Source organism: Chelonia mydas, chromosome 13, assembly GCF_015237465.2.
Source record: "Chelonia mydas isolate rCheMyd1 chromosome 13, rCheMyd1.pri.v2, whole genome shotgun sequence".
Lineage (NCBI taxonomy): Eukaryota > Metazoa > Chordata > Testudines > Cheloniidae > Chelonia > Chelonia mydas.
This window is the reverse complement of record NC_051253.2, coordinates 1,347-11,515: the sequence shown is the minus strand read 5'-3', so window position 1 is coordinate 11,515 and position 10,169 is coordinate 1,347. Positions and strand designations below refer to the sequence as shown.

The window sequence follows — 10,169 nt, the reverse complement described above, 5'->3', positions numbered from 1 at the left end:
CTGGAAGTAGAGTGCAGTGGGGAATTTTGTCCATAATGACATGAGACAACCACAGAACATGAACTAACACGACCTTCTGGAAAGTTTTGGATGGAACATCCGACCGCAAAAGTGCCATGGCAACAAATTGACATATATGATAATTGGGTGAAATCATAAATACACTAACCTATAGAAGAAGGACACCTTAACATTGGTAAGGGGAGGAAATACAAATAAGGAAGAGGGGAGAAACCCCTGTTGAATATGCATTAGACATGGTAACGTCAGCGTAACATATTATAAAAGTGGCATCCCAGGGCAGTAGGGGAGAGAGATGTAGCCCTTGGGAAGGGCCAGAGTGATGGCCACTGATGAAGATGAGGAGGATGATGGTTAACATTTCAGATTGTGCTGAAAGGGATGGTGTGAGTATGGATATTTTAATGTACTTTCTGTATTATCTCTATCTACCTTATTGAGTTAGAGTGTGTGTGACTTTGCGAAATGTATTAATAAATTATTTATATGTAAATATACAAGCGTTCCTATAGTGTGAGTGTTGTACCTGTGCACATCGGTGTTCCCAACTATATAATAATTTTAATAATACTGGGCCTGATCTTGGGACAAGAACCTGTCAACCCTCAAAGTGATAACTAGGAATTTTTATGCATAATCTATAGATCAGGCTACAGAAGGAAGAGGGCCAATAGTCTCCTGTGAGCGGTAACTATTTTGGATGCTGTTTTTCACAGTACAGGAACATCCAGCTGCCCCTTCATTGTAGCTATGACTGTTGGGGGAGTGTTGTTGTGGGGAGCGTCAGACAGAACCTTTTAGAGAAGCAAGAGCATCAGCCTGTGGCAATGCGGTCTCTGGCAATAACTTTCCTTTTGTGGTTTGTTTCCTGCCATAGGAGGACCTGAGCCAAGACCTGAGAGATGGAGACCAGGGAAGTCCATTCTGTTTGGCATAGATGGCTCCAGGTAACAACAGTCCAGCTTGGAGCAGAGCAGTTGCAAGCATCCCTGAGAAACTGTTCAGTTAGAGCTTTGAGTCCAGCCCTCCTGACTGGAGACGGGTCCTTCCTGTATTAGGTGGAACTGGGTTAGCAAGAAGGTTCCTGACCACCTGTGTGTCAGGGGACAGGGGAAGATAGCTGCTTGCAGGATAGGGATGTTAATATCCAGGGCAGGGTATAATATGTCCTCCCCAGGGTGAGCTTGGATCCAGGTGGTGACTAGAGCAGGGGTTCACAAACTTTCTGTACTGGCGATCCCTTTCAGGCAGCAAGCATCTGAGAGTGACCCCCTTATTAATGAAAAAGAGATTTTTATATTTAACACTATTTTAAATGCTAAATTTATAATCCTATTGTTTAAAATTAATTTACCTTTTCTAACCACTTTTAAAGTAATGATAAAACACATTTTTATCAAATTATTTTTTTAAGTAGAAAAAAAATGTTTAACCAGTTACTGTTTAATATGCGGGGGGGGGGGGCACAAAGAAATTTTGTCAATATCATTTTTCACTGCAGACTTAGCGCCCCATTGCCACCATTCCTTCTGCACTGCTGCTGGCAGAACTCTGTACTAGTAACTCTGCTGTAAAAAGTGAAATTAACAAAAATACAAATCTCACTTTTCAAAGTAGATTTGCTTGGTGGCTGGGAGTCTGTGAAACGTGATAGTCACAAACATGCATATATCACTCTTCACAGCAGACTTAGTGCGCCTGTGATGGGGTGACCACCTAACAAAGTACTAGGAGGGATTAAGGTGACCAGGTAGGCTAATTAACCCCACAGGCTGCATCTGGAGGAGGATCTAGGGAGCAGGGATTAATTGGAAGCAGGATCACCTGGGCAGGAACAGGAGGGGCCAGTGTAAAGCCCAGGAGCTGAAAGCAGAGGGAAGCAGCTGCAGGAAGACAGGGAAATAGATTGCAGCCACTTCCTGAATGGAGGGAGTTGGGAGGTTGGCAAACCCAGAGTGGAGGGAAGCCAGATAACTAGGAAGAAGTCCAGGGAAACAGTAGCAAGGGGTAAGACCATGTGGAGACTTTGGCTGCTTGTCACAGGGTGCCTGGGCTGGAACCCAGTGTCGAGGGCGGGCCTGGACTTTCCTACCAGCCACTGGGAAGTGGCAAAGGCATTGGAGATGGCAGCCAACAGGTCTGAAAGGACTTTGAATTCCCCTATTGGAAAAGTTTCTTTGTGACCCCCCAGAGAGCCTTAGGTGTGCCCCCCAGTTTTTCACCACTGGTGTAACCCACCTCAGCCCCCATCACCTGGCAGAGGATGGTCCTGCCCCTGACTCGCGACCTCCCATAATAACCTTGTTACCTCCTTAGTGGTTGTGACATCCAGTTTGAGAATCCTGTTGTAGAATGTGGTGCTGATGGTTATCTGCTCAATGATTTATTAGCAGCTTTTTAATGTAGTTTGTGTCAATAACCCCATATAGATGTGTTACCTGTCAGCTCTGTGTTCTTGGGGAACCAGGGCGCAGTAGCCAGCCTGTCTGACTCAAGGAAGACCTTCCCCCACCCGCCCAGCCTCTGCTTGAATCAAAATGGATCAGAAGAAGGACTTACAAAAAGCAATGAAAAGGCGGTGGAAGACACACACCTGACAGGATTAAGGAAACCCCCCAAGCCTCATTTGCATCGGAGATGGGACAGAGAGGCATCTCCATTAGCGTACAGAATGAAGAGCAGAGATTCCAAGGCAAGAACTGCACGGAACTCTGGGACCAGGAAAGCACTGCATGATGGGGAATCTCTGCTCCAGATGTTATTGAACCCAGGCCTGCACACATCCAGCTCAGTAGTTACTAGACCAATTCCAGTAATAAATCCTTTATTGGTATTTAAATACTGAAGCTGTCTAATTGTATTGTGAGCTCCCTGGAAGGAACACCGCCCACAGCCAGGAATAATCAGTTCCTATTGTCTAGCCTGAACAAAACAACTTTGGTATACTCCCTTGAACCGTCAGTTTACCCATAAACAAATCTAGTGTTCTCTCTTGAACCACTGTTCTTTCCCTACACAAACCCCTACCCATGCTCAAGTAAGCGTTCTGATGCCTGGATCCAAAATCTGCATCAGTTCCATAAGGACTTCATCTTCTCCTTACTGATTGTGCTGGAGATTCTGCCTGTCTTCAGCGCTCTGGACCCTCAGCTACCATCACCATCTGGGACCACCGATCGATTCAAGCTTCATGGAGTGGTGAGAACTCAGCGCACGTGCATGCTCTGTCTCTCTCTCTTTCAGTATAGTCTTCTGACCCTGACTTGTGTGATCAGTTATAGTTTTCTAAACCTGACTTTTATCATCAAATTTAAGTTAGATTTAATATTATAACTTTTGTTTGTTTGGCTCCCCTATGGTTATTACCTGGCAATAAATAACTTTCATGGTTAAGCTGGTTGCTTCTCTCTCCCTCTCCCCCTCATGGGTGTTTTTTGGCTTCCTCATTAGATCTGCAGCAGCGCACCTCGTACCTAAGCTAAAGATCCCTGCAGTGCCCAAAAATCCTTTGGGGTTTTCTCATCAAGTGGGTTACTACCAGAATAATTGTAACATGAAAGTGGGGACAGGGACATGCTGAACCTGGAGCATATGAGGGTGGCAGCTTGGAAGTGCTGCTCAACCCAGCCTGATCAGGCATACTCTATTTCACTGCAGTGCACATGGCATATGAGGGTGACAGGTTGGAGGTGCTGCTCAATCCAGCCTACTGAGTCCAGGGACATATAAGGGGTCAGCTTGGGAGTCCTGATTAACCCAATCCTCTCAGACACGCTCTGTTAATGTGTGTGTTCGTCTGATTCTGGGGCTGGAAGCTCCATTGGGAGGGAACTTGCAGAAGTAGAGCTCTGTATGAGAACACAAGTGACACAAGCAGTACATTGATAGAATTACAGAACCCCCTCCCCAGAAGAGTAACTCTAATAAATGAGCATACCCCAAAGTAATGGGCAAATCTGCTAACAGATGGGGTGGGATCATGTTAGCTACAGGGTGTTAAAGTGTTGAGGATTGACCAGCCAAGTGACCCATCGTTGTTGACTCTGTCTCTGTTAATCTAGTGGGTGTGCTGTAGTGCGGATAGGAGCTGGAGGGCAGGAGCTCACACCACAGCACAGGTTTTGGGTAGCGATGGCTCTTTTTTTGGTTATTTGCTGTGCTTGCAGAGGACTCATCCAAGCCAGTGGAGCAGCCCAGTCACAGGAGATTCCTCTGGCCAGGAGGGATTTTAAAGGTGTTTACCCTTCCCTTTATATTTATGACAGGAAGTTTTTCCATACCGATAATCAGTGCGGTTGCCCTTCTCTGCACCTTTTCCAATTCTAATGCATCTATTTTGAGATCGGGCGACCAGAACTGCACACAGTAGTCAATGTGTGGGCAAATCATGGATTCATTTAGTGGCATTAGGATATTTTCTGGCTCATCTATCCCTTTACTAATGGCTTCTAACATTCTGTTAGATCATTGTGCAGTGGCAGTCAAAAAGGGTATGTGAGGGCCTTCCTTTACGTAACACAGTTAGCAGTTATGCGATTTCATATATGAGTTCCTTCAGAATTCTTGGGTGAATACCATCAGATCCTGATGACTTATTACTATTTAATTAATCAATTTGTTCCAAAACCTCCTCTACTGACACTTCAGTCTGGGACAGTTCCTCAGATTTGTCCCCTAGCAAGAATGGCTCAGATCCTCTGAATCACATCCTCTGCAGTAAAGACCAATGCAAATAATTCAGTTAGCTTCTCTGGAATGGCTTTGTCTTCCAAGAGCACTCCTTTAGCATCTTGATCATCCAGTAGCCCCACTGTTGGTTTGCCAGGCTTCCTGCTTCTGATAGACTTAAAATAATTTTTACAGTTAGTTTTTCTGTCTTTTGCAAGTTGCTCTACAAATTCTTTTTTGGCCTAACTAACTCTACTTTTGTATAGTCAGATCTATAAGAGATCTATATATTATCACAGAGAGGGACTCTCCCACTATGCCTCATCATAGCAGTTCTTGCTCACAACCTATCAACTTCTGGAAAGAAACTTAACTATCTTGAAAAAGCTGACAGTGAAGAGTTACAAAGGGGTCCTCAGAAAACTTGGTGACTGGGCAACAAAATGACAGATAAAGTTCAGTGTTGATAAGTGCAAAGTAATGCACCCACTGGAAAACATAATTCTAACTATACATACTGCATACAGTTTTAGTCACTACATCTCACAAAAGATATATTAGAATTGGAAAAGGTGCAGAGAAGGGCGTCAACCACAATGATTGGGACAACTTCTATGGGAGGAAAGATCAAAAAGACTGGGACTGTTCATCTTAGAAAAGAGATAGTTAAGGGGGGTTACGATAAAAGTCCATAAAATCAGGAATGATGGGAGAAAGTGAATAAGGAAATGTTCTTTACCCCTCACGTAACACAAGAACCAGGAGGCCACCCAATGAAATTAATGGGCAGCAGGTTTCACGCAAGTCTGCGGGGAGGGATAGCTCAGTGGTTTGAGCATTGGCCTGCTAAACACAGGGTTGTGAGTTGAATCCTTGAGGGGGCCATTTAGGGATCTGGGGCAGAAATAAGGGACGGTACTTGGTCCTGCTGTGAAGGCAGGGGACTGGATTCGATGACCTTTCAAGGTCCCTTCCAGTTCTATGAGATAGGTACATCTCCAAATTAAAGCTAAAGGATGTACTTCTTCACACAACACCCAGTCAACCTGTGGAGTTCATCACAAGGAGCTATTGTGAAGGCCAAAATATAATTGGGTTAAAAAAAGAATTAGCTAAGTTCCTGGAGGATAGGTCCATCAACAACGACTCTCAGCCAAGATGGTCAGAGATGCAACCCCCTGCTGTGGGGTGTCCCTAAACCTTCAACTGCCAGAAGCATCTGGCACTGGCCACTGCCTGATACTGGACTAGTTGGACCATTGGTCTGACCCAGTATGAGTGTGCTTATTGTCTAATCCACCTGGAACTCCCACCTGCGCCCAGATGTAGGTGTTTGTATCCTTCCCTAAAGCTCCTTGTATCCCCGACACCGCTCCCAGACACTGAGCCCCCAAATCCCTGTACACCTGGTGCCTGCCCCTACTCCTCATAGCAACCCAAGGCAGAGAAAGCCAACATGCTGGAGATCATGTGGAGAGCCTACAACAGGGCCACATACTGGGTAATGACCCTGCCGCCTCCCATGCTCCAGGCTGGATCCATCTGCTCTGGGGAAGAGTCCACGTCACTTGTCATGCTCAGTGGCATGCACCCTCTTCCCTCAGTCTTCCCTCAGTCTCCCCTCAGTCTCCCATGGGCCGAGCAGGATCTATCTGCCTATGGGCATGGTCTCTGCCATACTGGGAAGGATGCGTATGGCCTGCTGGGCTCAGGGGGGTGCTCCTCCCACACCCCATCTTTGTAGAGAATTTGGGTTCTCAAAGAAGTGGGGCTGGGACTAGAGCTGCCCAGACCCATGCTATCACCCCATAGCTTCATTACTGCAGCACCCAAAAGCCTTTCTCAGGGTCCAGGTCTCATTGTGCTTGGCACTGCATGGACAATCAGAGACAGAGGGATGCATTTGGTGGGAGATGAGTGTATAAGGCTTGTGGATGGATGGAGGGGTGTGTCTGACATAGAGTGGGATGTATGGGTAGCTGAAGGGTTGGACAGAGGGCTGAAGGGATGGATGGTGATGTCACAGGCTGGCAAGTTGGTGAGTTCAGCTCATGGCTGTTGGCCCTGTCACCTCTGTGCCCCCATTTCCTGCACCATCTCTGACTGTGCCTTGTCTCTTGCAGCCAGCACACAGCAGACCCTGGCCCCACAGCGCTACACTGGTGCTACAGCCAGCGCATAACCTGCTGCTCAGGGATGTACAAGCATGTGGACTTCTGGCTGCTGACCCACCTGCTCCAAAGCCTGCCGCAGGTCTCACCGTCCTTGGTCAGCAACGCCCCAGCCAGGGTGTCCCTCAAACCTCCTCACATCCTGTACTCAGAGCAGCCTACTCAGCACAGAGCCTGAGGTCAGCAAACTCCACCTGCCCCCACCCAGCCTCCAGCTGGAGCTTGAGCCCAGGGCACAGCTGACCCAAACAGGCGAGGACCCAAGTGACTCAGGAGTGGGAAATATGGCCCCATCTTCTCTGTAGCACCATGGCACTGTTACGCCATAGTGACTACCTCCAGGGTACAAAACTGGCTCAGCGGGGGAGACAAGGTTGCGATAGGGATGTAGCATCACAAATTGCAACATCCCAATTTCCTACCACTAGCAGTTAGACAACTAGGGTAGTTTTTCTGGCGGGGGGGTGGGGGCTGCCCTGTCACCACTTGCTACGCCCACAATTTCCCATTCCTGGGTCTATGGGGGAGTGAGTTTTGACAGATGAGTTGGACTTTGTCAGACTTTCAACTTGGGTGAAATCTCTATTTTAAATGGGGACACTCATAAAATGAGACTTTTCTAATTTAATACATTTTTTTCTAAATTAGCAAAATCTTGTTTTACTTGTGTGTAAATTTAAGAAAGAGATTTCACAGGAGCAACTGCTGTTTGCCCTTCCCCTGGTCCAGAAGTACACATTTGTGCCAAGCAGCAATTCAGGTACCAGAGAAGTCACATGATCATGATGATGTTTTGTTTTTTAATAATGTATTAAATATGGTAAATGAGAGTCGCAATAAAACCCTAGGAAGTGTTATAAGAGTAAGATATGAAGGTTTCTTGAAAAGTACAGAATTAAAAGGTATGAAACTCCATTTCCTGGAGATAATTGGAAAGGGTGGCCAGTTCAGATAATCAGCACAGCAGAGCAGACCAATTTGTGAACATCTCTCTGTAGCTGTGTCACGTGTATGTAAACACCTAAATGAAGACAGAGTATTTAAGGAGTGGGGTGTATAGTGGGGGTTTGGAAGCTCACTACATCATTTCAGAGAGGGAAGAGCAGCATTGTCTAGACCTTACCCCCTCCCCCCCCCGGCCTTCCTTTTGCCCTTGTTACTGTACATGGTGAGCTCACTCCAACACACTCAACAGCAAAGTAACAGATTCTTCTGGGGAGCATGTTATAGCATTACAACAGCTAAGGGACTCTCGCTATGGGCTGGGTATGATGTTCCACGGTATAATCCAGACCAGTGAGGGGCTTCACTGTTGTAGCCTCTGACTTAGGTCGCTCACAAACAGCCTGTCAGCGTGCAGCTCCCCTGCTCTCCCCATGAGTGTCTGTGGATGGTTACGGCGCTGGCCCCGCAGCCTGTCAGAACTCACCAATCACACTTTGGTTTCCATCAGACCTGGGCTACTCCAGCACACTCCCTGTCCTGAACTTTACCCCAAAAACGTGTTGTGCACTGTCCAGTCCTCTCCGGAACAGGCCAGATAGATTAGGTCTGTTGTACCTCTAGGAGGTCAATATACATAAATCTGCCCTTTTAACTGGAATTATCCACACAGTTCACAACACTGGATTAGTTTTGGTTCAAGAATAAAACTACAAAGAGAGGTTTTAAGTGAGTAAAAGTGGCATTAAAGTAAAAAATGGTTACAAGAAAAATAAAGATAAAATGTTTTCTAAACTTAACAAACTAGGCTTGTGAAGTCCCTTCCCACAGGTTCCAGTAATACTGCTGCCCAAACTCTCAGGTCAGGATCTGCTTCCATGGTCCAACTGCTGTTTCTCTGATCATCTTAGGTGAAAGGGAGATGGGTAGGGAAAGAGAACTTGGGGTGTTTTTATCCCTCACTTTTATAGCTCAGTCACCCTTTGAAAAGCATTTTCCCAAGTGTTCACCTTAGGTAAAGTTATTTCATGCCGAGAGCAAGGAGACATGGAGTCTGGTGCAGGAAGGAGGCTCTGTGCTGTTTCTTTTCACCAGTGTATGCTGAAATGCTGCTTTTCCCCCTCTTGTCCTCTGTGGACTCAGTTTACTGCTGATATGCAAATTGAGGCAGACACACATCTCTTTCTTTAGGACAGGTGTGCTTGACCAGTTCCACCTAATCTGCCTACGTGAGTTGGAACTTGTGCCGTTAACACCCTATGGGGGGAATTTCATAATTTTACACAGACTGTTGCTACATCCATTTCACCATGATAGTATTGATCACTGAATTATTACTTTTCAAATGCTACCTCACAAGGGCAGGCATATTTTGTCCAAAGATTGTTACAAGAGTGTGCAGGGTGAGAATACAGGGTTTAGTCACAGTGGGCTAGGGTGTTTGTGCAGGGCTCTCTAGCCTTGCGCTTCCCTAGAAATTGCCAGGCAATGAACAGGCCAGGGAGGGGGAGAATTCCTGCCCCAATTCCAAATTGCTGGGTACCCCAGCCTGGCTGGAGTTGGTGTGATATCCTAGCGGAGTCATTTTTTCTCCCTGGTGGATTATGATTTTCCCCCTTGCAGTTAGTTGCACTTTCTCCGCTTCCCCACAGCCCATCACGAAGTTCTCTAGGCGTCGTCTCATTGCTTCATATTAAAGCTTCTTCCCTTTGGCTCTGTATGTTCTGGGGTGTTTGCTGTCATCAGTGAGACTGCGCCGGCTTGGGCCGGTGCTTGGCAAAGTGGGGGTTGTAAATTTCTGATGAAGAATGCTCTATGTTAAATAAAATTACCCTGTGACGAACAGCGCCATTTGGCTCTTTTCTTAAAGTTTGAAAGAGGCACCAGGGGTCACTGCCCAAATGGGAGGGTAAGGGGGGGTGGACGGACACACACATGGCACTGTCCCACCTGGGACACCCCAACTCCTTGACCTCCCATCACTCATTAATGGTGCCTTCCCCCATTCCTGGCAGCAATCCAAGCTGCAGAAAGCTGACATGCTGAAGATAACAGTGTAGCACATGGAGAGCCTGCAACAGAGCAACACCCTGGGTAATGATTCCCTGGCACCTTGTAGTATTGCATGGACTGGTGAGGATCCATCTCGGGGGGAGGGTCTGTCTGCCCCAATGCCACCCAGAGGGAGGGTCCACGTCTCCTATCAGGCTCAGTGGGATATAATCTCTTGCTCCCCTTGGTTTCCTATGGGTCACATAGGATCTGTCTTCCCCAGGGATGGTCCATGCCATGCTGAGGAGAGTTCATGCTGCCTGCCAGGATCAAGGTGTCGCTCCATCCACATCTTCATGGGGACTTTGGGGAGAT

At 46.8% G+C, this 10,169-nt stretch overlaps 1 long non-coding RNA gene across 1 annotated transcript; it reads left to right on the top strand.

Annotated features, from left to right (window-relative positions):
- The first annotated feature begins 233 nt into the window (after nucleotides 1-233).
- Nucleotides 234-3,406, top strand: LOC114021272. Its single transcript, XR_003565901.3, has 3 exons — nucleotides 234-407; nucleotides 899-968; nucleotides 2,451-3,406. It is a non-coding gene; the product is annotated as an uncharacterized LOC114021272 (long non-coding RNA).
- Nucleotides 3,407-10,169: the final 6,763 nt, after the last annotated feature.